This window comes from Pogona vitticeps, chromosome 2 (assembly GCF_051106095.1).
Source record: "Pogona vitticeps strain Pit_001003342236 chromosome 2, PviZW2.1, whole genome shotgun sequence".
Lineage (NCBI taxonomy): Eukaryota > Metazoa > Chordata > Lepidosauria > Squamata > Agamidae > Pogona > Pogona vitticeps.
In genome coordinates, this window is record NC_135784.1 from 128,582,733 (window position 1) to 128,606,744 (window position 24,012).

The 24,012-nt window shown below is 41.3% G+C and overlaps 1 long non-coding RNA gene across 1 annotated transcript in view; it reads left to right on the top strand.

Moving 5' to 3' along the window:
- LOC140704540 (uncharacterized) overlaps positions 1-24,012 on the top strand; it is a 52,383-nt gene that overhangs the window by 8,062 nt on the left and 20,309 nt on the right. Inside the window, exon 2 of the long non-coding RNA XR_012083778.2 lies at positions 2,923-3,442. This is a non-coding gene — a long non-coding RNA (uncharacterized LOC140704540). The remainder of the gene's footprint in view (positions 1-2,922; positions 3,443-24,012) is intronic.

Sequence of the window (24,012 nt, forward strand, 5' to 3'; positions counted from 1 at the left end):
GAGTGAGACTTCTAATCCATGAGGTACATTGCTATTCATCTACGCAAATAACTAATTATGGGGCAAAGCCACACTTAGACCACAGGTGATTCTGTGATTGAATCGTCCATAGATACGTGTATTTATTTAGATGCACACACATATAAACACAAGGCAAACACACACACTCACACACACACGGAAGGAGAAAGGTTCCAGCTTAACCTTTTCCCCACCATGTTATTTTTCGTATGTAGGGATGTAATTCTTCCTGCCCAAATATTGCCTGAAGTCACCCTGCCCAAGTTCTAGCACACAACTTGTTGGCAGTTCAATGAACTTCAAATTCTTGCTTCACTTGTTTCCTGGTCCATTTTGTACGAGACAGAAAGTTTCATGCCTCTTTCCTCCTTGTTATTATGAACTGTCCAAATTAGATAGGATTGGAGAGGACAGTCTATATCCCTTTTAATTGATTAATTAAAATTAATTAATTAATTAATTAATTTGTATACCGCCCCATTAGTGCAATGCACTATTCTGGGCAGTTTACAGCATAAAATGAAACACACAGGAACAATAAGATTATAAATAAATGGTCAAAAAAATGTAAAACAAGTAATAACAAGCGAGACATTATCCTGGTAACAGGACAGTTCTAAATACAATATTATTTAAGAAAGCAGAGGCACATTTGGAGGCAGGGCAAAACCTCGTAAGTCTAAGGAGCAGCCTGGAAGCATGGAGTTGAGAAATAAACAATGTGGAAAAATTAACTCTTATGTCTCGTATAAGAATCCCCAGCCAGTATCTCTCCTGGGAGACATGCTGGGGCATTGTAGTCCAAAAAAAGTAACTTTTACAAGTTATACAATGTTAGTGTTTTGATCTAGGATGATGCTTTTAGTGAGAAGTTAATTCATTTCACCCTTTGATATGAACTCCTTTTAGGAACTTGAATGATAAATTTTGTTCCACACAAGCAACAAATGAGATCTGAAACAGTTTGTAGACTGTAACATTCAGAGTCTGGCAATTGTGATGGAGGAGGAATGATTCTCTTTAAACACAAGTGACAGGTGTTTAGTCTCAGCCCTATCTCTCCTGCCCGAATCCTTACAGATATCAAAAGCACAACGGAGTGGGGCGGTGAAGAGACTAGGCTACAATATTTTATCCTGAGAACTCCCTGCTTTTGGTGCAGTGATTTTTTTTAAAAAAAATTCAGAGAAATAATATAAGGGTCTGATTCTCATCCAGGAGTCTAGAGGGGTGCTGAACCAACTCCTCTGTTGCCTCCCTGTTGCCATCTTCTCACATCCTATATGGCTGATAACTGAGTCACATGCTTTGCAAAGCTCCTTGGGCAGGTTTGGAGACTGTCATAACTATGTTGAACATGAAAGACTGTGTACTACTTTCCCACATGCCTTCCCACTTTGAATTGTTACAATCGGTAGAAAGGGTCCACCAATTGTTAGAGTTTGTTGTTGATTAGAAGTTGTTAAGAATCATGCATCTCTTAAACTAGACAGACATTTAAGAAGTCTCCTACTTCTGTCTTTCCTGCAGGGTTGTCTCCCTTCTCCCATGTCAAAAGCTAATTAATCAAAACACTAATTAATCCAGACCAATGCCATTCTCTTGCTATGTCCTCCTCTGAGTGCTGATAAGGCACCTTTTGCAGATAAGGCACTCCCTCATGCTTGCATTTGTTACGAACATGCAAAAAATGTAGTTCATTATACAGAGAATTCCATTCGAGATGCATCACACGGTATCACTGTCCAAATTGTGAAGCACAATGAATTAAAGCTTCTGTGCCTAGCTATAATGAGGAGAGCTCACATTTAATTAGCGAGCTACTCTTGAAAGGTTTCCGCAAATTGTTGGGCCTCGAAGGAGTTAGAAGTGTTGCAAAATAGACTGACAAGCAAGACTAGGATACTCATCTTGGACTTGCTTTTGCATCGGAGATGAAACAGGACTGCTGTTGCTCTTCCTGATGGGTGTGCCTCTCCCCCCAAGTGTCCTGAGAATGATTTATTTATAGAAATATAATGGCAGGGTAGCTTCCTCCTTCTAGCTGTTATAACTCAGAGAAGACCAACACATGCTTTTTATACAAAGTCATGGCTCTGGCTGAATCAGCTGGAGACACATTCACCCAAGATTACTTCCAAGGACAGGATCTTCTAGCATCAGATGGCTGAAAGTGTGAGCCTCCACTCACCCTCTGGCATGGCATGGGCAGGTTTGGGTTGCTGTCAGAAATAGGTCAAGTTCCTACTTTGGACTACAGCTCCCACTGTGCCCCAGCCGTGGTACCTGGAGGTGCTGTTATCAGCATGTAGTATTTGTTTGTAGTCTGCTTTCTTTGCCGTTTTGGACTGAAATTCTGTATTAGTTTCCTTGCTCTGTAGCGTTTCCACACTCATATTTTTGACAATTCATATAAAATAGCTAAACATCATTGGCCTGGTGCATGGCAGATACAAGATAAGGCACATATACTTGCACATACACCATGTGTCCAAAGTTAGCTCCAAATCTCTAAAGCCAAATTTTCATGAGATAAAAAAAAGGGGGGGGAGAGAAAAGGTTGGCATGAGGAGGGATATTTGTAAAAGCCACCTTCACAACCATTGGGAAAAGCTACTTTTTAGATCACAGGCCCCAGAATACCACACTGATTGGGATTTCCAGAAAGAAATATTTCCCAAAAAAAGTAAGATTTCCTATTTGTGACTTTCCCAGAGTAGAAAGCTGACCCTAGGCAACTGGTGAATATTGCTTTTTCCTTACTCTGCAAGATTTATTGGGGCCTATTCAGAGCACACCCAAGGCAATGAGACAAGCTGAGGTGGCTAAATGTGGCATCTTGGGCTCCAACCAACTATCTCAGGAATGAGAAAGTAGAGGAGTTTCTTTCTTTTTTTTCAGGATTAAAAGTATGCAGTTGGTTTTGGCTAGCTCATCCTTCATGCCAGTAACCGCAGTAGAAGAAATCATTCTCTGCAGAGTCCTGTAATCTTGGCCGGGCAGAGTGACAGCTGTCTGTCTGGGAGACAAGAAGGTTATGTTTCCTGAAGACTCTTCTCAGGACAAGTGCAATGAAACAAAGCCATGGGGATCAAAGACTTAAGAGGATTGACTGCCTGCAGGCTATAAACAGCAGTGGCATTGATCCAGCTGAGAGCACAAATAATTCTTAGCTGCTACCTTTTGATAGCATCTAATCTGCCCTCCAGAAAACAATGTGTTGGCATCTGGACCATCAAATCCCTGAGGTTTCTTCCCAGGGATTCTTGCAGTGGGGGCAGGAGAGCAGAATGCAACAATGGAGTTTGCAAGGCTCACTTCTCTGAGATTCTTGTGGTGGTATCCGGAGTGGGAATATGTGACACATTACCACACAGTCACATGCTTGGGTGCTGAAATCCAAACAGCCTTTTAGCTGAAGGTAGGTGGAAGAATAATGGGCTTCAGAAATAGACTGTGTGTTCCTTTACTAGGTAACATCGCTTCCATCAGACAACTGTGGAATAAATGGGGCTGCAGAATGCAGAGTGGTGAATGTGGCTTTGGTGAGATATGAAAGAAGTCATTCATAAAGCATATCTCATATCAAGAGAAAAGACAGATAGCAAAATTGTACATGGGAAGTATACATTTTGTTATACTAAATGTATTCAGTCAATACAATTCAGTTTTATTGACTGAATACATTTAGTATAACGAAACTATTGAGAATTGGCATTGCCAATGGCTACATTGCTAATTTAATCCTGGGTGTGCTTCTTTTCAAACTCCTTTGGAACAAATGCGTTTGGCAAGTAAAGTCGAGTAGCACTTTGCATTTGTCTTGCATTCTTCTCTTTTCATACCTCCTTAAGTTCAATGGAACTGAACAAACATAATAAATAGAACTATAAACTGTTGAAAATTCGGCCCCCTCGCCCAAAGTCAAATGCATTTCCCAGTGGGAAGGACATGGAAAGAGAAGGTGTGTGTTATATCAACATCAGGCCCGACTCTAGAAGGATTTTCCTCTTTCATATGGCCATATGTCACATTTTCCCTGTTAGAAGGAACCCAGGAGAGAAGGGTAGAACTTGGAAGACATTAACTTCACTCCCTGCGTCTCTCAACCAGAATGGCCAATGGCAGGATTCTGGAAATTATAGTTGAAAAAGGGAACTTTTCCAGGTGTAGAAGAGGTGGTGGTGGAGGCAGGCAGAGAATAAGAACATGCTCCAGCTTCATTTAGGATGATTTCTTTTATATAATATATAATATGATATATAAAATTTTTAAAATGTCATTAAACATTACAACGAAATTCACAAAGAACACTCAGAGACCAGACCAAAACTCACACCCCTTCAAAACAATCCTAAAACTCAGAACCCTGCCTAAGAGCACACAGTATCCACAGAACATACAACACAACAGACCAAGTAACAGTAATACAGTCCAACAACTCACTGCTGGTGATTCTTAGGTTCCTTGTTGAGTTCAATTATAGCTCTAGGATAAAAACTGTTCAAAAACATGTCATCTGAATTTTAATTGCTCTGTATCTTCTGCCAGAAGGCATCAGTTCAAAGAAGTTATAAGCAGAGTGGGAAGGATATCTAAGAATATTAAATAACTTCCTCAAGCAGTGGGATGCAAAGATATTGTCCAAGGTTGGTAGCTGAAGTCCAATAATATTTTGGGCAATTTTAATGATTCTCTGTAAAGCCTTTTTGTCCATTTCAGAGCAGCTCCCATACCATGAGAGGATGCCATATGTTAGGACACTCTCTGTGGTACTACAATAGTAGGACAGAAGTAAATGCTGAGATAAATGTATCTTCCTGAGCACTCTCAGGAAGTACAGCCTCTGTACTTCACCAGCTTATTAGCATTTATAGACCATGAAAGGTCCTCTGAAATATAGATATACCCCAAAATTTAAAACTACTAACCCTCTCAATCACTTCACCATTTATGTACAGTGGTAAATATACATCTCTCCTCCTCCTAAAGTCAATTATGAGTTCTTTAGTTTTTTTGGTGTTAAGTATCAGATTATTTTCTTTACACCATAGAGTCAGCCCCTGTACTTCTTTCCTATAAACAGACTCATTGTTCTTACATGTTTTTTGCTTTTAATAGAAGTCTTACTTTGGGTCCAGATTAATTTAGTCATGCCAAGATAAAGGTGAAAATGGAACTCTGTTAATTCCACTGGGAACTGATCATGATCAATTTAGTCTGGAGCTGATATTGCCTTTTTAAAAAATAAAATGAAATAAAAAAAAAACACCTAAAATTAGTTATTTAATTTGTTAATTTAAATTTTTATACATAGAACTTCTGATGAAAACTGGGATACAAATCCACCGAATAAATCAGAAGCATAACTTCCTAGGGTCCAGGAGCCATCTTCCTTTCCCTAGACCAGAGAGAGAGAGGCGCTCACAACTGCTGTGCTCCCAACACCTCCCAAATTATTATTTTTGCTCCCATATGGAAAATTGTGTCCCTAAGTCTCGGGCCAGGAGGGCCGGCATGGCTGTTATGACAAAATTCCACTCCCATGTCCTGTTTTAGGCCAGAGAAGGCGGCTTACTAACTAGTAGGTGACAGGTTGTTATGATCAAATTCTGCTCAAAGAAGCCTCAAGGGAGCACAATTTGTAACTCTGAAACAATTTTTTTGGGGGGAGGAGGGTGTTGGAGTTCAAGGCAGTGTACAATACAATATAACATACTGGGGCAAAATACTGGTGGCTGTAGAGGGCTCAAGGCAACACCACTTCGCCTTGAAATATAACTGATATAAGCCAACTATGCACTAACAGTTACAAGGCCTTTCATTGGATGTATACACAGCAAATAATATTATACACTGCAAAAATTCAAAGTATGCTGCCTGTGTCTGAGATGATATATGTGGTCCACTTTGTGGGATTGGTTTCTATGTTAGACCTAAAATTTAAAGGAAGAAGGAAGCAGCTCTGAAAGAGCAATGCATTTTATAACCAGTCCTACATTTAGACATGCTGAGATTAGCAGCAATGATCAATGTCCAATGCAGGTCAGTTTGATCAGTCAGTTTCCAAGCTGTGTCTATTTGACATTTATTCATTAATAAATTGGTGCTATCCTTTATCCACATGAATACTTCTCAATATTTATTTATTTATTTGAATTATTTTACCCCACCTTTCTCCTTTAAAAGGAACCAAGGTAGCTTTCGTCATTCAAAGAGAAAGTTAAAAAGTTAAAAACAGTACGTGTGCAAATATTAAAAAGATTCAAACAAATGCCATACTAAAAATGGTGAACAAAATCAACACCAAAACTAGATTCAAAGAAACATGGCACAAGACTCCATTTAAAAACCCGCCCCTTGGGTTCTTTTTAAGAAGAAAGGAGGAATAAAAGTATTTTAAATAAATAAATGAAAATCTGCCAATAAATGCATTTGAATGTCTTTTTTTCATGCATATTTGAATGAATATCTCTATATACCTTTCTAGAGAAGGTTTATCCTCAAATATGTCTGTTAAATGAATTTTGATCTATTTTTCTGAGCTTTCCTCCAGAGAAGAGCTAAATCTGAAGGATGATTGTGTGCTGCCGTATGCATTACCCTGTGGGCAGGGGATCAGGTCAGTTTGCACTGGAATTTCCAGTGATCAAATTCCTCCAGCATTCCTAGCAATGTGTGGACCTGTGAAGTCTGTGTTGTGATTTATTTCATCATCATCGTAACACATTGCTTCTTCCCTCTACCGCACACCGCCAGATGTCTGCTATCTTCAAGTCAGTTATATTTCCATCTACAAAGAGTCCCCGATTGCACTTATTTCCCAAAGACAGAAGTAGCAGATCAACTTTCTGGGTCTGAAACCGAACACAGGAGATCAACTTTCAGTGTGATGAAAGGGATTAGGCAGCATTTCCGTGGCTCTGTCTGTAGCCTGGTAGATTGTTTAAAGTTGCAGATTTGAAATGCTAGGTTTCTTCAAAGGATTAATTCATCTTTTGATCCAATGAGCACGCTGACGAATGCTTCTTTCCCTATCACATTCAAACACATGGTCCCCTTTAGAACTTAATAAACCCATTTGCTGCCAAATAACAGGTTTTTCCAATATTGCTCTATAAGGAGGAGGATAAGAGGTTTAATGTCTTGGGCATTTTTCTTCTTCTCTCAAAAGCTAAATCAGGTGTATCTAGTGCTGGAAGGAGCAGTGCTTTTCCCTTGTTATATAAGCATTCTTTTTAAATCTCCCATAGCAGCCCATGCTGATTTGAACAATCCATTACTGCATTAATAATGTGTACAATTTCATGTCCTTTCGTTATTTCTGGTGGTCATCAGAGATGCCAGAAGAGCACACATTATTCCTTCTAAAAGCTTAGAGACTGCCCAGGCATCTTTGATATTTGGAAATATGTAAATAATTGAAACAGCAAATGATTAACTCAAATAGACGATGAAAGGCCAGACTAAAACCTCAAATGGTTAAAACCACAGGTATTTGCTTCCCACATATTCATAAACCACCCTGAAAAGATGGGTTCTGTGCCTTTTATTTGTTTAATTATGTTTTAAATATGGACGTCAGCCAATAAGAATTTGGGGTGAGCCAAGAGCCAGTCTAAAACTGTAGCCAAGTACCCATTCACCCAGCTGTAAGCACCACTGAAACCAGCGTGACTGACTTCTAAGTACATATGCAGAGAATTGTAGTGTATATGACATACCTGGAAGTCACAATGATTTTTTCTTGTGCCTAAATGTCAGGCTGAAATGCATGGAGTTGAAAAGTGCTTATTTATGTCAGGAATATGGGCCTTATGTTCTGTTAGACAGAGAAGGGAGATAAGTATTTTAGAGGCTTGCTTCTCACTTTAAATGGGAAAGATAGGAGCACATATCCGGTACTGATATGTCTTGTGTCCCAAATCAAATCTGTCATGAAAATGACAGGTCAGCACTACTGTACTTATATACGTCCGCTTCAAAGGGCAGACCGTTTAGCCGCAAGGGAGCAGACAGCAGGATGGCCTACGACAGACCAACACTATTCCTTCTATTCTGTCCCCACCGTCTTCTCTTGAAAGGAACTCTAAGACTGGAGCATTGCTCTACAACTTCTTAAGGCTTAACATCCTGCTGAACTTAAAAATGTTACAAATTATAGCTCTCTCTCTCTCTCTCGCTCTCTCCCCTGTGTAAAAAAAAGTGGCATCCTCCACCCCAACCCTTTCCAGTCATTTTTATCCCTTAGTCAGGAGCATCAGCCCAAGAGATTTTGCTGCCCAAGCAAAATCAGCAACGGGTAACCCCAACCCAATCCATTTTAGGTGCACAGTATGGTACTCCAAGGCAGCCAGCCATTTATTTATTTATTTATTTATTTATTTATTGGACTTATATACCGCCCCATAGCGCTACAAACACTCTCCGGGCGGTTTACAATTTTTTAATTATACAGGCTACACATTGCCCCCCCAGCAAGCTGGGTACTCATTTTACCAACCTCGGAAGGATGGAAGGCTGAGTCAACCTTGAGCCAGCTACCTGGGATTTGAACCCCAGGTCGTGAGCACAGTTTTAGCTGCAGTACAGCGTTTTAACCACTGCGCCATGTGGCCTATACAGTGGTGCCTTGCTAGATGATGATAATCCATTCCACTGAAATTGCTATTTAGTGAAATCATCGTCTAGCGAAAAGCATTTCCCCATTGGAATGCATTGAAACCTGTTTAATGCTTTTCAATGGGGAAGAATCATCTTTGTCTAGCAAAGATCGGCCATAGGAAAGCCGCTTTGCGAACCGCCGATCAGCTGTTTAAATAGCTGTCTTGCGAAGCTTAGGTCCTGAAAACACCCGTTTTGCGAGCATGGAGGGAGCTGTCAAATTCGTTGTCTAGCGAAAATTGGTTCATGAAGCAGGGACCAAACATTGTCCAGCGAAATTCCCCCACAGGAATCACTGTTTTGCGAATTGCTATAGCAATTGCAAAAGGTCAAAGTCTAGCGAAAAAACTATCATGCGGGGTAACTGTCTAGCGAGGCACCACTGTACTTTCATGGATGAGGCCTCACACGCTGATCTTCCTCACTGCTGTGGTTGGAAAGGGAGAAAGTCTGTTAGCCAGAGAAACTGTGGTGAGTGGGATGAGGAGGAAATTCCCTTAGGGGCACAGGGAACAAAGAACCGGGCTGCCGAAACACTATATGAGGATGCATCACTAGGCAGAGTAGAGGCAGTCAGCTCAGGCATTCACCATTCTTTGTGAGTGCTCTCCAGGAGTTTTACTAGAATTAAACAGAAGCAGTGCAGAAGGGCACTGAGCAGGAAGTGGCTCAGCACAGCAGGGTAGAGATTCTAAGCTTGGGAAATTCAGAACATTTTTCCAAAGTGCTTTGCCATCTGGGATTGTGTGTGGGCTATATTACTTAGAATCTCACAGCCAGTATAGTTAGTGGCCATGGTGGCTGAAGGATTCTGGAAGATGTTTTTTAAAAAAAGAAAAAAAAACACCTTTCTCATGCTATTGTTCATGATTTCAATTCTTGGGAGTTTCTGAAGTTCTAGCATCCCTCACTACTAGCGAGAGATGATGAGACTTGTAGCCCGGCAACATCTGAAGGGCCACAGGTTGCCAAAGTTGTCCAGGGCTAGAGCTTCTGGACTTAGATCAGGAAGATCCGTGTTCAAATCCTGACTTGGATATGAGGTTTGTCCTGTAGATTTGAGCAGGTTGCTTTCTTTCAGCCTACCCTACTAGCCTTTAGATGTTCACAAAAAGTACTGTTTGAAAGTCACTAGAAAATATTATCACATTTTTGTTCCAGTTTCTTCAGCTATTTTAGAGTAAATATGCTTAGGATGTGGGTTAGAGTGGGAAGAGAGAGGTGTGTAGTTGGTGCCGTTGGCAGTTCTGCATGCATTAAGAGCTTATTGTGTGTGTAAATGTGTTTGTGTAGCTGACTATGTTAGCTGGCTCATTGCACCAGCAGATCTTTGCACAATGGCCAAAACCACTTGTGGAAAAAAAAAACTATTGGATGTTTCCTTCTGCATGGAAAATGTCCTACTGCTTGTACAAAGGGAGCGCACAACCCTCATGCCACTGTTTGATCCCTGCCCATGTATCACGAACCCCTTAAGGAAGGGTAATAAATAAACCGTTTCCTTCTGGTTGTAAACCTACAATTGTTCTGGCACAGTATATGCATTCTAACAAGATTATCCCCTCTGGACTGTAGTAAGTCAGTGTGGTAAAATGTTTAGAAGCCGTTTAAGGAATCATCTATAGTAGTTTTTAAGTTGCTGGTTTGACTCAGAACAAAATATTTATCAGCTCTGATTATCAGATATGAAGCCAAGTTACACTTTAAAATTATGTGGGTAAGAAATACTGTACATGAATTTGTATGCTGAATACCTGTATGTGCTATCTCTTGTGAGATATATATATCCAGGATGATGCATAAACTTTCAGGTGTTCTTATGTAATAAAAGGAGAACAAAAGCACACACCCCTAGTTCCCTTCATTGTGTTCCTGCTGCCCAGCTATGTCACAATCCAAGGAATGGGTGGTGAATGCCTTAAGTCAGGAGTTTGCTCTGTAGATGAAGAACCCTCATGATCACACAGGGAGACTTGATACTGAGCTGGCATGGTTGGAAGTAAGGAGTGACCAATAATGTAGTGAGCTGTAGTTTCTGAGTCCAAAAGCTGTATTGAAGTTACATTGAAAAAGTAACTGAACAAACTGAAACAAAAATATAACCAGTAACAGCTAGCTACTTTCAAATACAGTACTACTTTTTGCAGGCATGTAAAGACCACTTGAGAAGCATTTTGACAGGGCTAGAGATGGGGACGAATATAAAAACGGATTGGCTGTTTTGACGAAAATAGCCAATGATTCATTAAATATCCGTCCCTTCATATTTGTGGGTTCCAGAGACCCCCACAAATATGAAGGGACGAATATTGACCCGTTTTTATTTGTCCTTCATATTTTAAAAAACCCTCAAAAACAACCATTTGTCAGCCACCGATCAGCTGATCAGCAGCAGAAAGGCAGCCACACACCCCCACAGCCACCCAACCCCACAGCCTACCCCCTTCTTTTCCCTACCACAGCCCTCCCCCACCCCCACCGACACCCCCTTACCTTAATCACAGCTGCTGAGGTCTGCTTCTGGCCTCCCAGTCATACATGTAAAAAGCGAGACTGGCTGCCATTTGCAAAGATGGCGGCTGTGGCTTCATTTAAAGTAGGGAAGCTGCAGCTGCCATCTTTGCAAAGGGCAGGATGGATTCCCTTAAGGCAGGCTAAGGGGAGTCTTGGAGAGTTCCAAAGGTGTGAGACTGTATGCAGTCCAAGGTCTACGAAAGCAGAAATATTGGTGGTAAAACTGAAATAAACTTCTTAATGAAATCAATATCTTTTCATGATATTGTACCAGATTAACAAAAAAAAAAAAAAAAAAAAAAAGCCAACTCAGGTACCTTTATAGGAATTTCAAAGTTTAAGCACAAAGACACCTCTGTTTGTTCAAAACTGGAATCTTCAATCTTACTATAATTGTAGACTTGGAGTTGTGTTCGGTACAAAGATAGCATTATTTGGTCTTTATCACAGTGATAAAGTTTGAAAGAGTGACTGATGTTAGAGATCTTTTACTGAAGTTTGGGAATACAGCCAACGAGCTCAGTGCTGAGAAAACAATACGGTCAAAACGCAGGGGAAAGACTGTGACTAAGGCCTATTAAACTCAAGATCCTTCTCACTTCAACTGTTTGGTAATTTTACCCAGCATCTCAGGCCAGCATCTGGATATGGCATCTTCTCTCTCCAGCAAAACAGTGGCTTCTCAGGTCCATGTTTCCTGATTTCCCCTCCGTGCTCACTTCATTCCAGCAGGCACAGCCATCTCATTTTTCACCCATCGCATGTGATGAATCCTGAAGCTGTAATCTCTTTTTGCATGGTTCATTTCCAGATTCATAGCTATGAAAGTGTTTCGGTCGTCTGCAGAAAGATCACAGCCAGCCACTTGGAAAAACATTTCTGAACGTCGTTTGAATCACACGCCATTCCCATCACTTGAGCACATCAGAAGCTACACAAGGAAATGTTAATTGTGAAAATAGCACCCCCCCAATCTTCTTTATATTTTGCTTGTTTCATTTTGAACCCTATGCTAATCTTCCCTTTTCACTAACAGCATTATTGCTGTCAAAATGCAGCAGATTCTTTGTTGTCATTTGACCAGAGAAGATTCAAAAGACACAACATGCTACAACCTGGTAATCCCCTGTATGGCAGGATATCAGATAAAGCAACCTTTCTGTATTGGAGATGTAATTGGATGTACCTTTGAACATTCTTTGATCTACGGAACTTGTTCAAATTCTGCCTTTGCATCAGATGGAGCTTCAGTTATATTTACTTTACATTGCAAAAAGAAACCTATGACAAAGGGCAACCAGCAGCATGCAAGCAGATAACAAAAGAATGCTGGTTTACAGTGACTGACTGTAATCACCTGCAACCTTTGCAGAAGAAGGTTCTGCTTCTGTTTGAGGTGATTCCCTGTTGCAAGGATGTGTATCTGGTCAGCTGATCATTCTTGCACAGGCAGTAGCCACCCATACCTGTAATTTCACTGGAGTGGTAAATCCACTGTGTGTTTTAGCCTGATCTTTAAAGGAGCTATTCAGGATGCTAAACTGTTCTTAGGATATGGGGACAAATATAAAAAGGAATTGGGATATTCAGCAAACATCCCTGATACATCAGATATTCATTGCTCCAGAGACCCCGACAAATATGAAGCCTCGTGGCGCAGTGGTTAAAAACGCTGTACTGCAGCTAAAACTGTGCTCACGACCTGGGGTTCAAATCCCAGGTAGCCGGCTCAAGGTTGACTCAGCCTTCCATCCTTCCGAGGTCGGTAAAATGAGTACCCAGCTTGCTGGGGGGGCAATGTGTAGCCTGTATAATTAAATTGTAATCCTCCCGGAGAGTGCTTGTAGCACTATGGGGCGGTATATAAGTCAAAAAAAAAACAAACCGTATATAACCCTTTTATAGTTGTCCCTTCATCTGTCTCTGCTTATGCCTCCATGGATCAGCTGTTCCTTGGGAGCATAATCAGAGAGGGATTTTCCCTTTGGGCAGCTTGCATAAGAAGAGAAGGAAAGGGGAACTCAAGCCATCCTCCGGCCACACTGGCTTTGCAAAGGCAGCAGGGCTGGGGGATGGCTTTCCTCCTCCTCCTAGGCTACGTGGCCTAGGAAGTAGGGACCGGGGCTTTATTTATTTATTTAGATCGCCCCATGGGCGGTCTATTTCCTCATTGGGCCACTGGGGAGCAGTTCGTGGGTTGTGGGTCATCAAACTTGAGTTTGATGACCCACAAGTTTGATGACCCATGAACCAAGACAAAGCCCCATTTTGGCGCTTCGTCTCCATCTCTAGCGCCAACTGTCTTTTGGTGCAATCGCATGGGTCAGAAAGTCCTTTTGATGTACGCATTTATGTAGCAAAGCAATTTACAGAAAGCAAAGTGGCTATGGTTAGACTAAGATGCATATGTCAGACTTAGCCTAACCACAGCCACCTTGCTTTCGGTAAATTGCTTTGCTACATAAATGTGTAAACCTAATGTATCAAGGTTTCTGCTTAGCAGAGAAGAATAGACATAGGAGGGAGGCTGCCTGGATTACTGTTTCTTGTAACTAACTAGTCTAGCTGAGAATGTGTCCTTGGTCAGTGATAAGGAACATGGGAATCTAACCACCCGGGACTGGGAAGGATGACTTCTGCAAACCCTCCTTTCCTCCTCCTGCTCCTGTCCTTTGCCTCCCCTTATTCATTTAACAGCTTATAAAAGTATATTCTGTAATGAGCGCGGCTCGCTTCTTCTCCGCATGTTTCTGCGAGTGAAGTTTGCGACTATTTGCTTGCTTTCAGCTGAAAATAAACAAATATCTATTGGATCTCTCTGTCTCTGACTGATTGATTAATGTATTGGAGTATTAATGTATTTGTTAGCTGCCTAGAGTGGTCCTGACCCAACCAGATAGGCGGGATATAAATAAAATAAAATAAAATAAAATAAAATGAAACAAACAAACAAACAAACAAACAAACAAACAAACAAACAAACAAACAAATAAATAAATAAATAAATAAATAAATAGAGACAGGCAAAAAGCCAGGAAATAGTCTTGGCACCCTTCAGAAGTGTTCTCCCCCCAAGTGTTCTCCTATTCTAATAGCCCCAATCTATTTTAGGATTACACAGGCTCACTTTAGTGGAAAGAAAACAGGGATCTTAAACAACATGCAATGTATTGAACATAGCGCATAGTTTAAGACAAGAGCATTCTTTGATGGATCCTCCCCTCCCCCCCCCGTATTGCCAATATAGAACACCCAGCAGCAATCCATTGAACATCAGACTTACAGTTTCTAGGTATGCAAATGAGCTTCAGGCAGGGAAAAGGATTGGTTTCCTCACTGCTTATGCCACAAAGATTTTCAACCTCGTATTTTCAGTTTTGTCATGATTTTCTTCACCATGCTGCTTGAGGAAAAAAAAGTATTTCTCCCTAGATGAAAAATCATAGGTTCCTTTAAAAAATAGTCTTATATTTCCCCCTTTTGCTATTCAAGCCACTCAGCATAAATCTGGCAGTCATGTGGAACATTATATGACAGCTCTATCTCCAATAATCACTAACATTAAGTTTGTCTTTTTCATAACAACTAGTTCACAAATGTATTCAGAACAAATGAATTAGATCTGCTGGATACTCTGTTCCAGGCAAGTATTAATTTTCACTGTAAGGACAGTTATGTCTGCAAACCTTGATTTTGGCTCTGAGAAGCAAATTAATTCTCTGTCATGGGTGAAGCTTCTCTTTTAAAGAGATCAAGGAGATGATATGTTCAGTTTGGGAGGGATGAAGAAAGACCTGCCATAGCACTAGCCACGATTAAAAGAAATAATAAATATGCTCTTTGATTTGTGTAAATTGCGGAGATAGACTTTGCAGAACAAAACGATGAGCTTATTTTAAGCAGCATTTCAACCTAGCCTAGGGATGGCCAATTTCTTTCTTTATTAACTTATTTGATGTATATATTGCCTCTTTAGTGGAGCACTGCTCTGAGCAGTTTACAGAATAAAACTTAGAACCCCACATAACCCTGCACCAATGCCATCAATATGGTGGTTCACTGATACCAGTTTCAGAAATCAGTCTGTGAACCACATTTTCAGCGAGACCAGAGAATAGGAATTCATGATCACTTTGCCTCCCCCTGCTTGCTCCCTCTCCTCCCCCCCCCCCAAATTTCTTGGAGTCATAGGATGGAATTTGCATAGTCTTCTCTGTGCCTATTTTAGGTGCCAGTGTGTGGTTCACACATTGGTAATCTCAGAAATGGACTACAATAATACTCTTTACATGAGGTTGTATAGAAACTTCAGCAGGTCCAAAATGCAGCAGTCAGACTGATTTCTGAAACTGGTAGATTCAGTCAGAACACAAGAGGAGATGCAGGCACAGCTAAGTAGGAACAGACCAGTTATGGGCCAACACTGCATACTAAGAGAATGTGAATACAACACCGGACAACTGAATTTACCTCTGCTTACTAAGCGGCCCTTGCTGCCACTTGGTGCTTTAAGTGGCACTGGCTACCATAAGTGGATGCCTTTTGTAGGCAATGTTAGAAGTCTCCCTGTTCTTAAGTGCAGTTTATGGTATGCATTGCATGTGTTCATCTTCCATAGCATTCTGACTGATTTCTACTCCCGGTACAAGCCTGTAGTGAACAGATTTACCTCGAGCCCATCTGTTGTTACTGCCATACAAAGCAAAGGCACTGAAGAAGGCATTTTTAAGCCCCCCCTCTTGTGTTCTACTTTAGTATGGGCCCTATCCTCTTTAGGTCAGGAATATGCAGGTTTGGTTTGGAACAGATGTGGAGACATGGGTTTCCACGTCCACAACCACCCTGCTCTCAGCTGTGTTTACACCCATGTTTGTCCTTTATCAGCCTCCTAGCCATTCCCCTCTCTTCAGTGGCAGAGGTGTGCGCGCAACATGCCCTGTTTTGTCTCCTCAAATTAGCCTGTTGCTCTCAAGTTTCATGGTGAAGGATGCTATTCTATTGCTGCCATTCATCTGGCAGTCTAAATACCTTCTAGGAAGCAAGAAAGGGACAACCTCTGATCCTTGGCCCCTGTTAGCAAAATATGGCCCTGCCAAGGATATACAGTACATAGGTAAGTACTGAATGTGGTAAAATCTGAGAGGCAACAGATAGTCCCTGATTTCTGCACAATGCACCTGAGGCAGAAGAGCCTGCAACAAGGAACTCACTGGCCATAATTAAACTATGAAAGCCTTTGGACAAGCTAGGATAGTCATTAGCAGGAGTGGCTGCTCGTCATATTTCTGCATCAAGACTGGGTTGGTGGGCAGTAGTACGAGGGGAGGGGGCAGAACCTAAGAGCCAACAGCCATGGGACAAGGCTGTCAGTGAGGAATGAGTCAGAACCAAAGGACCAACCAGGGGGTATGGCCAGGAAAGAAGTCAGGACTGAGGGATAGACCTCACCTGGGAGACGGGGCCTCATTGCTCAGCCAGGATCATCTAGAGGAGGAAACTTTATCTCTTCTGTCCACATAGGAGGACAAGGCTGTGGTACAGTTACTTGAAGGGCCACCTTATTTCACATGTTCCTTCCTGCATGCCCTCTTCATCATTGGGACCCCCTCCCTTCCCTCCATGCTGTCTGAGGCTCAAGAAGAAGCCACAAGGATAAAAACCTTTTTTTAAAAAAATCAGTAGTACTGATCCTGTGAAGTGCCCTCTCTATTGAGATTCATCAAGCCCCAACATTATATGGTTTGGGGCACGGAATGGGCAACCTCCAGAAATCCAGGGCTCTGCATGACCACCCCTACAGCCCTGGAGGGATGCACTCATGCTATGACCCTCTGAAACATTTTTTTTTTAAAAAATATGTTTTCACACACATTCCACATAAAACCCACAGGGTGCTCTCTGATCACCAGTTTTTAAACAAATACATTGTTTGCAGGATATGGAGGGGGCTTCCTGGACCATAAAAAATTCTTAAATATTTGGGAGTGGGTGGAGCTCTCTGGGGAGCTGTTGCCCACACCTATTTTAGGCGTTTGAGTAAAATAAGGGAAAATTATTTCAGTTACAGGATGAATTCCAGTTGCTGAAAAGACTTGGTGAGGCCACGTTCTAGTACTTAGCAGGGCACAGCGAGGAGCAACAAGAATAGAGCAGATGGGGCCGAGATGGAGTCAAAGAAGTGATATAATCCTGACCAATGTGGATATTTTCCCCCCAAATGTACAAAACAGAGCACATTCTATGCAGGTCCGCTTGGGAGGAAGTAACTCTCTGATAGCTCTCAGATATCCACACCACGGCTCAGTTCCATGTAGATGGAAGCCACAGAAGTAGACTTCTAAAACATTTATCCAATTCCCATATCTTTACCTTACAGTTCCAAATGAGAATGTAAAGATCTTTTATTTTATTTTATGCATACCCTGCCTTTTTCCCCAAGAGGACCTAAGACAGCTTTAAATGGCTTTAAAGAGCACTTAAACATTAATATATTTTAAAATCCTGACTGCAGATAAAAAGCTGCTCTGTGCTGGAGAAAGACTGTCTTTTTTTTTTCAGTGCAGAGCAAGGAAATCCCCAGTCTTATTTTCCGGTGGAAATAAGAGTAAGGGTTTCCTGTGCTAGGCTGGTGGGAGAAAAGATGTGGAAGCAGCACCCCCTCAGGATGATTAGGAGGGACTTGCACTGAATATATATATATTTCCCCCTGTCCTTTCTTGATGAGTGTGTTGTGGCTGGTCCCCCCCCCCCTTCTTACTCTTATTCTTTGCAATTTTGGGGGCTTAATAATAGGCTTATGATGTTCTTTCCCCCTCCCCCGCCCCAGGGTTAAATTATTTTCTTAGTCTGGTTTGATTGTTTGTTCATTTTTCATGCCTTTCAGTAAGCCACATTCAATTCCTTTTTTTTAATGAGGCATATATAGAAACAAATAAAATAAATATATCAAGTGGGTCAGTGGAGTCAATGAAGAAGATGTGAACAGCAGCTGGGTAGTTTACCACCCAGTGAGAGCAGCTGTCCATAGATGCCAGGGCAATTCATATCTGCAGTGCCCCCCGCCTTTCAGATTTGAAGGCTTCTTTGCATAGCGCAGATGGGGAATGTCTAGCCTATGGCTGAATGGTGCTCCTCCAGGCCTCCCAATCTGGCCCTGTGGACTCTGCCAGGCTATTCCTCCTTTCCCCAGGATGTACTCCCTCAGTTGTCCCCCCCCCACCGCCCTCCCAGCTAAAAAGCTGATGGAGCAAACCTGGCTCAGGTTAGGGAATGAGAATACTACATGCAAACATCCACCTCCTTTGGGATTCTGTCCCCATGCTGACATACCCATTGGTAGAACAGCAGGCACTCCAGGATTTCCTGCTGGACAAGTTGATTCAGGAAGTATTCCCTGAAAGTGAAAAGTATGAAGGACCCTCAGAATGAGATTGGAAGGACCAATTTCATTCTGAAGCAGAAAAGAGATCTTGGAAATGATAGCATGCTTATAGTCTCTTATGCACAGAGATCGATCCACCACTTGCTTGGCTTGTTCCTCTCATTCTTGGGGATTAACACAATGGGTCAGAACACAGAGATGAAACTACCGAATTACATGCATTGCGGCAAGCCAACTGTTTGCACATGCTTTGGAGCCAACAATTGTTTCCATTGCTTACAAGCAGCATGTACCAAGAAATGTGTTATTTAATCAAGGATGGCACAGCTCTCCAAAGCAAACCCTCTCACAATTGTTTTCAATTACATGGCTCTGCCAAGTTGTGCTTGCTTATTTAAGTCAAGCAGATTGGAACTATTTGCAGTTGGCTTTTACTGCTGAGCCACCTCTTTTGCTGTTGGCACTCCATTTTGTTTTAATAAAACCAATCCCAATCTGAGGCAGTAAAGCGAGCAAGCAAGCAAGCAAAATAAGTTTATTGCATGGCACACAGGCCATTGCAACATACATAAGATAAAACAATATAAACAATATTATATAGTCCATTTCAATATAGTACAATACAATATTAAAAGCCATTTAGAATCAAATCAAGTTGATTTCTATTACGGCACAAAGTTTTAACATCTAAGGAGAGGCTAAACACAGATGGAAGACGTTAGCCAATGCCAGTGGCAAGCACTTATCGCGAGGGGAATAACCCCAAAGATACATTTACTTAAGTATTAACTTAATTGAGAGAGGTGAGGGATACAGATTTCATTTTTAACAATGTAGAGATAAACTGTGCCATTCGGAAAGTGACAAATTTGTCTCTGTCGGAAACCAGAATCTTGAGCTTTTCTTGTTCAGAATTACTAGAATATTTTTGCAAAATAGGGTTGAGAAGTATTTTGCAATAGGTCTCTAATAGTGGACAGTAGAGCACTACATGTGCCAAATTCTCCACTGATTTTTGATCACAAGAGCAAACTCTAGTGATATGGAATTTGTGTATATTGTCCTAATAATAAGCCGCCTAGAGTGGTCTTTTAGACCAGATGGGCGGGGTATAAATAAATAAATAAATAAATAAATAAATAAATAAATAAATAAATAAATAAATAAATAAATAAATAAATAAATAAATAAATAAATAAATAAATAAATAAATAGGCTAATGGTAACATATCAAAACGTGCCCAAGTAAAAGCTTTTCTATAATCAAAACTCATTAAATCAGCAAAATAAGATGGAAGAATTAAAGGCAAGGGTAAAATGTTCTTATATAAAGGGGCCATTTTTAGGGTGCTTAACAAACCTAAATCAGTTTGAACCCAGTGGTCAGACAATCACTGTTTCAGTAAATGTTTTGCAGCGGGAGGGCCAAGGTGTCTCAAATACTCTTCAGAGAATCCGAGTTTAGCAACTAGTTGCAGTGCAAAAAGTTTCCACGATCCAAAATTCATCTCCCCATTTGATGCTATTAAAAATTCTGACTGAGTGATGAAGAAAATTTTCAGCTAGTAATTAATTATTAACTTATAGACTAATGTCATTATTGATATTAGTACCAGTTCTAATCTAAGAATTGCTGAGGGGGTTGAAGGGGGGACTGCCAGGAGTAATCAAGCAAATTTATTTTGGATTACTTCTAGGGAGGTTAGGTTTGCAGTTCCCCATATTTCAGTGCCCTACAGCACTGGTTCTTAACCTTGGGTTACTCAGGAGTTTTGGACTGCAACTCCCAGAAGCCTTCACCACCAGCTGTGCTGGCTGGTGTTTCTGGGAGTTGCAGTTCAAAAGCATCTGAGTAACAAAGGTTAAGAACCACTGCCCTACAGGATCTGGAAAAGTAGCTTGATTTCGTAAATTTCACAGATGGGTGGGACCAAATGCCCTCCTTTAGTTCTATAGAATCTAAGTATATATAACATAGCTTTTTCTAATTTCTGTTTTACAAAGTCAATCTGAGCTGCCCAGGAACCTGACTGGTGGAACATCATGCCCAAATATTTATAATGAGTTACCTGTTCTAATATTCTCCCATCCATTGACCATTTATGAGCCTGAGGTCTTCTGTTGAAAACCATAATTTTGGTTTTCTCATAGTTGATATTAAGGGAATTTTCCTTACAATAGTTACTAAATTGCTTTCATTTCCCCCATGTGATTGAATGTGTATTGTGTGTTTCATGGCTTTATTTCCCCCACCACCACATTATCATTTGTTCCATATTATTTTATTTCTTTGCTCTTGCAGAAGCAGCCAAACTCACACAGAAATATAAACATGCTTCTAATTTGTGTTCAGTAAAGCAATGAACAAAACTCTAGCTGCCTACATTCCATGGTGTCTGTGTGAGGTCTCCTTCCTGATATAGTAGGACATCTGTGTCTTGGCATAGCCCTTCAGCTTGCAGGTAGAGTCTTGTCTGATATGGTGCTCCATAACTGTCCCTGAAGACCATAGGGTGGGAAAGAAAAATAGGTGCGCTCTTCTCTGTGACATCTCATATTCAAAGATCTATTTTCTTCTATTTATTCTTGTCTGTCTCAAAAAGCCTTCAGACATTCTATAGTCTAGATCTCATTACAGCCAAAGCTGAAAACCAGATCTTGGTCATTCATATCTTCTTAACTAGGATTCCAGACTATTCCAAGTCCCCTGACTCTCCAGCTATCTCTATGTTGTATGCTTTCAATGTTCAACCCATTGAAGAAAGGCTTACTGAAGCTTTCACCAGCAGCACCAAAAATCTAGTGTTTGTCTTCTCAGCCCCCATGCTATTGCTCTCGTTGTACCCTTCCTCTTCTTTCAGCATGGAGAGAATACAAGAATGCCAGTGATATTTTGTAAGGAGTGCAGAGTTTTTGTCTGAGATGTGCATAGTCAATCAATGGGGATTTTTTTGGAAGTTTTTTTTCCTAAGATGACTGAAAGCCAATGTCCTCTCTTTCCACATTAGTGGTAGGGAGCATGAGGCCCTTCAAGTGTTGTCAGCCTACAACTTCCCATCCACTTAGCTTGCACAGCCAGCGGTGAAGGTTTGTGTAAACAGCAGTCCACCAATACAGATCCCAGTACATCTGGAACACCATATACTGTCCCTACTATAGGAAAACATCCACTCACCACTCCCCCCCCCAGCATGTTGGCACTCAGTGACCAAAGTTTAGTGGCAGACTGGAACTAGAGTAAGCCTACTGAATTAGTGAGGATTTTTTGAGTCAACATCTATGTAAGTTTCATTGATTCAGGAGATCTACTGTATTTGTAACTTAACTGCTAGATTCAGTCATTACGACCAAGAGACAGAGCTGAGGATGGAGGCCATATAGAGGGGAAGAAGCTTCTTAATGGAGGAGGTCACTACAAGCAGGGATCAGATTTAACCATTGTTTCAATGGTGTCTTTGAATGTCACCCCATAGCACCGAACTCTTGTTAATCAGCTCCAGAATTGTGAGGGAAAGTGAAGCACTGCAGATGAAGCCAATGCTGAGAGAAGAGTGGGTTGAGCCTGCCACCCTGGCAACTGAATAATTCAGCCACTGCCAGCAGATATCCCAAGGCAGAAGAACTTCTGCATTTGAATAGAGCTCCACACTGGTCTAGACTAAACTCTTGGCGACCCAACCGCAGGAGCCAGGTTCAAGATTAACAAAAAGGGAAATACATCATACAGTCTCCTTCTTACCTTCCAAACGAACTTCCACAGTTGTGACATTTAATAATATAAGATACACAGAAGGAAAGAAAACAATGATGCAGACTGCAGAGGCACTGAGACTTGGCCGTGACATTGAACTCCAGCCTTCTGAGCCTGAGATTCCAAGATCTGGGACTCCCAAACTGGACTCACAGAGATAGCAGCCCTCAAAATAAGTTCCAATGAGGGGAGCAGCACCCTTGATTTCAAAGGCCTTGGATTCCACAGAGCCAGCTTGCCAACACCACCATGGCATCTGGCCAGAAATTATGCTGCTTGGCTCTAGCTGTGAATGCTGCCCCTTATCAGTGGTCCGGGCTTCCACAAGGGAGTAAATCATTTTGGGGAGCTAATTTGGAACAGACCGACCTTTTTTATTTTGGTATTTACAAGTCTCATTGGTGAAGCCCTGCCCTAAAGGGCTCCATTGGCTGAGGTCCAATTCTTGTTGGAATACTTTGCCTATTCCCCAGGCTCTGTCCAGGGTTCTGAAAGACCTGCTTTTGATTACCACTCTGCAGTGTTGTCCCCTTTTCACTGGCACTGCATCCAGCCAAGCCGTTGTCTGTCTGTACTTTTGTTTTAGAGTGCTTCATGGGCCTACATTTTCCCAACATGTTTATAGGAACTTCCTTATCAAAACTGGAAAAATTTCTTGCTTTCATGGGGGTCAGTGAGACAGGGACAGAATACTCCTCCTCCCATCCCAAGGCTACAGTTCATTTGTGGGGGAACAATTTACAATGATAGGTTGGAGTTCCATGTAGAAAAGCCAACCCATCTTGGAATTGCTTCTTAATTACTTGGAAGATTGATCAGTTCCAGAAGCCAGTGGTGTATGGTTCAAAACCCACACTGTTCCCAATTATTTCATTGTTGCCCACAAAAGAGCACGAGGCAACAGAATAAGGCCCAACACAAATAAGCACACGAACCAGGTATTGTTCCTCCTTCACCATTTAGTGAAGCTTTTTACAGAAAAAGCAGGTTTATTTATGTTGACTCTCAGAAAAATCCCCCAATCCTGGTTATTATAAAACTTGTAACAAGTTCAAGTTGTACTGAAAAAAAGAGTAAACCCTCATTATGTTCCAGTTGTAGTATAGTTTAACTGTATCTTTGTTATTGGAAGAAGAACAAACAATTTCATTCTTTGCAACTGGAAACTTCTAAATAACACAGTTATTAATGAAGGTAGAGTAGTTAACAGGGGCCTAAAGACAAAGAGAGAAAATACTGCTGTTGACAACATAATAATGCTGATAGCTGGCGTGATGCCAAATTACTTTTCTTCTGACAGCTGTGGCACGTCTTTAAAAAGTGTTTAATTACTGCCTGAGTTGAGGTTCTCATAGCATTTCTGGTTAGCCTCAATGTCTCAGGATAATGGTATGGAAGGGTTAAAGTGCTAATAAATCTTGCTCTATATTGCTTACACAAGCAAAATGAAAGTGGGATTTATTAGGATGGTCTATGAAAAGCTGTGCAGTAAACATACCCTTAACATAGGAAAGATGGATGGGAGACAGATTGAGGGGCACCAGTGGGAGCCAGGTTTAAAAAGGCATTTGTCCTAAACCCAGGTCAGGGGTAAGGAACAGCCATAACTTGAGATATGTTGGACTCCAGCCTCCAATGGCCTCAGACAACTTGTCAATGGTCAGGCATGATAGAAGATGTG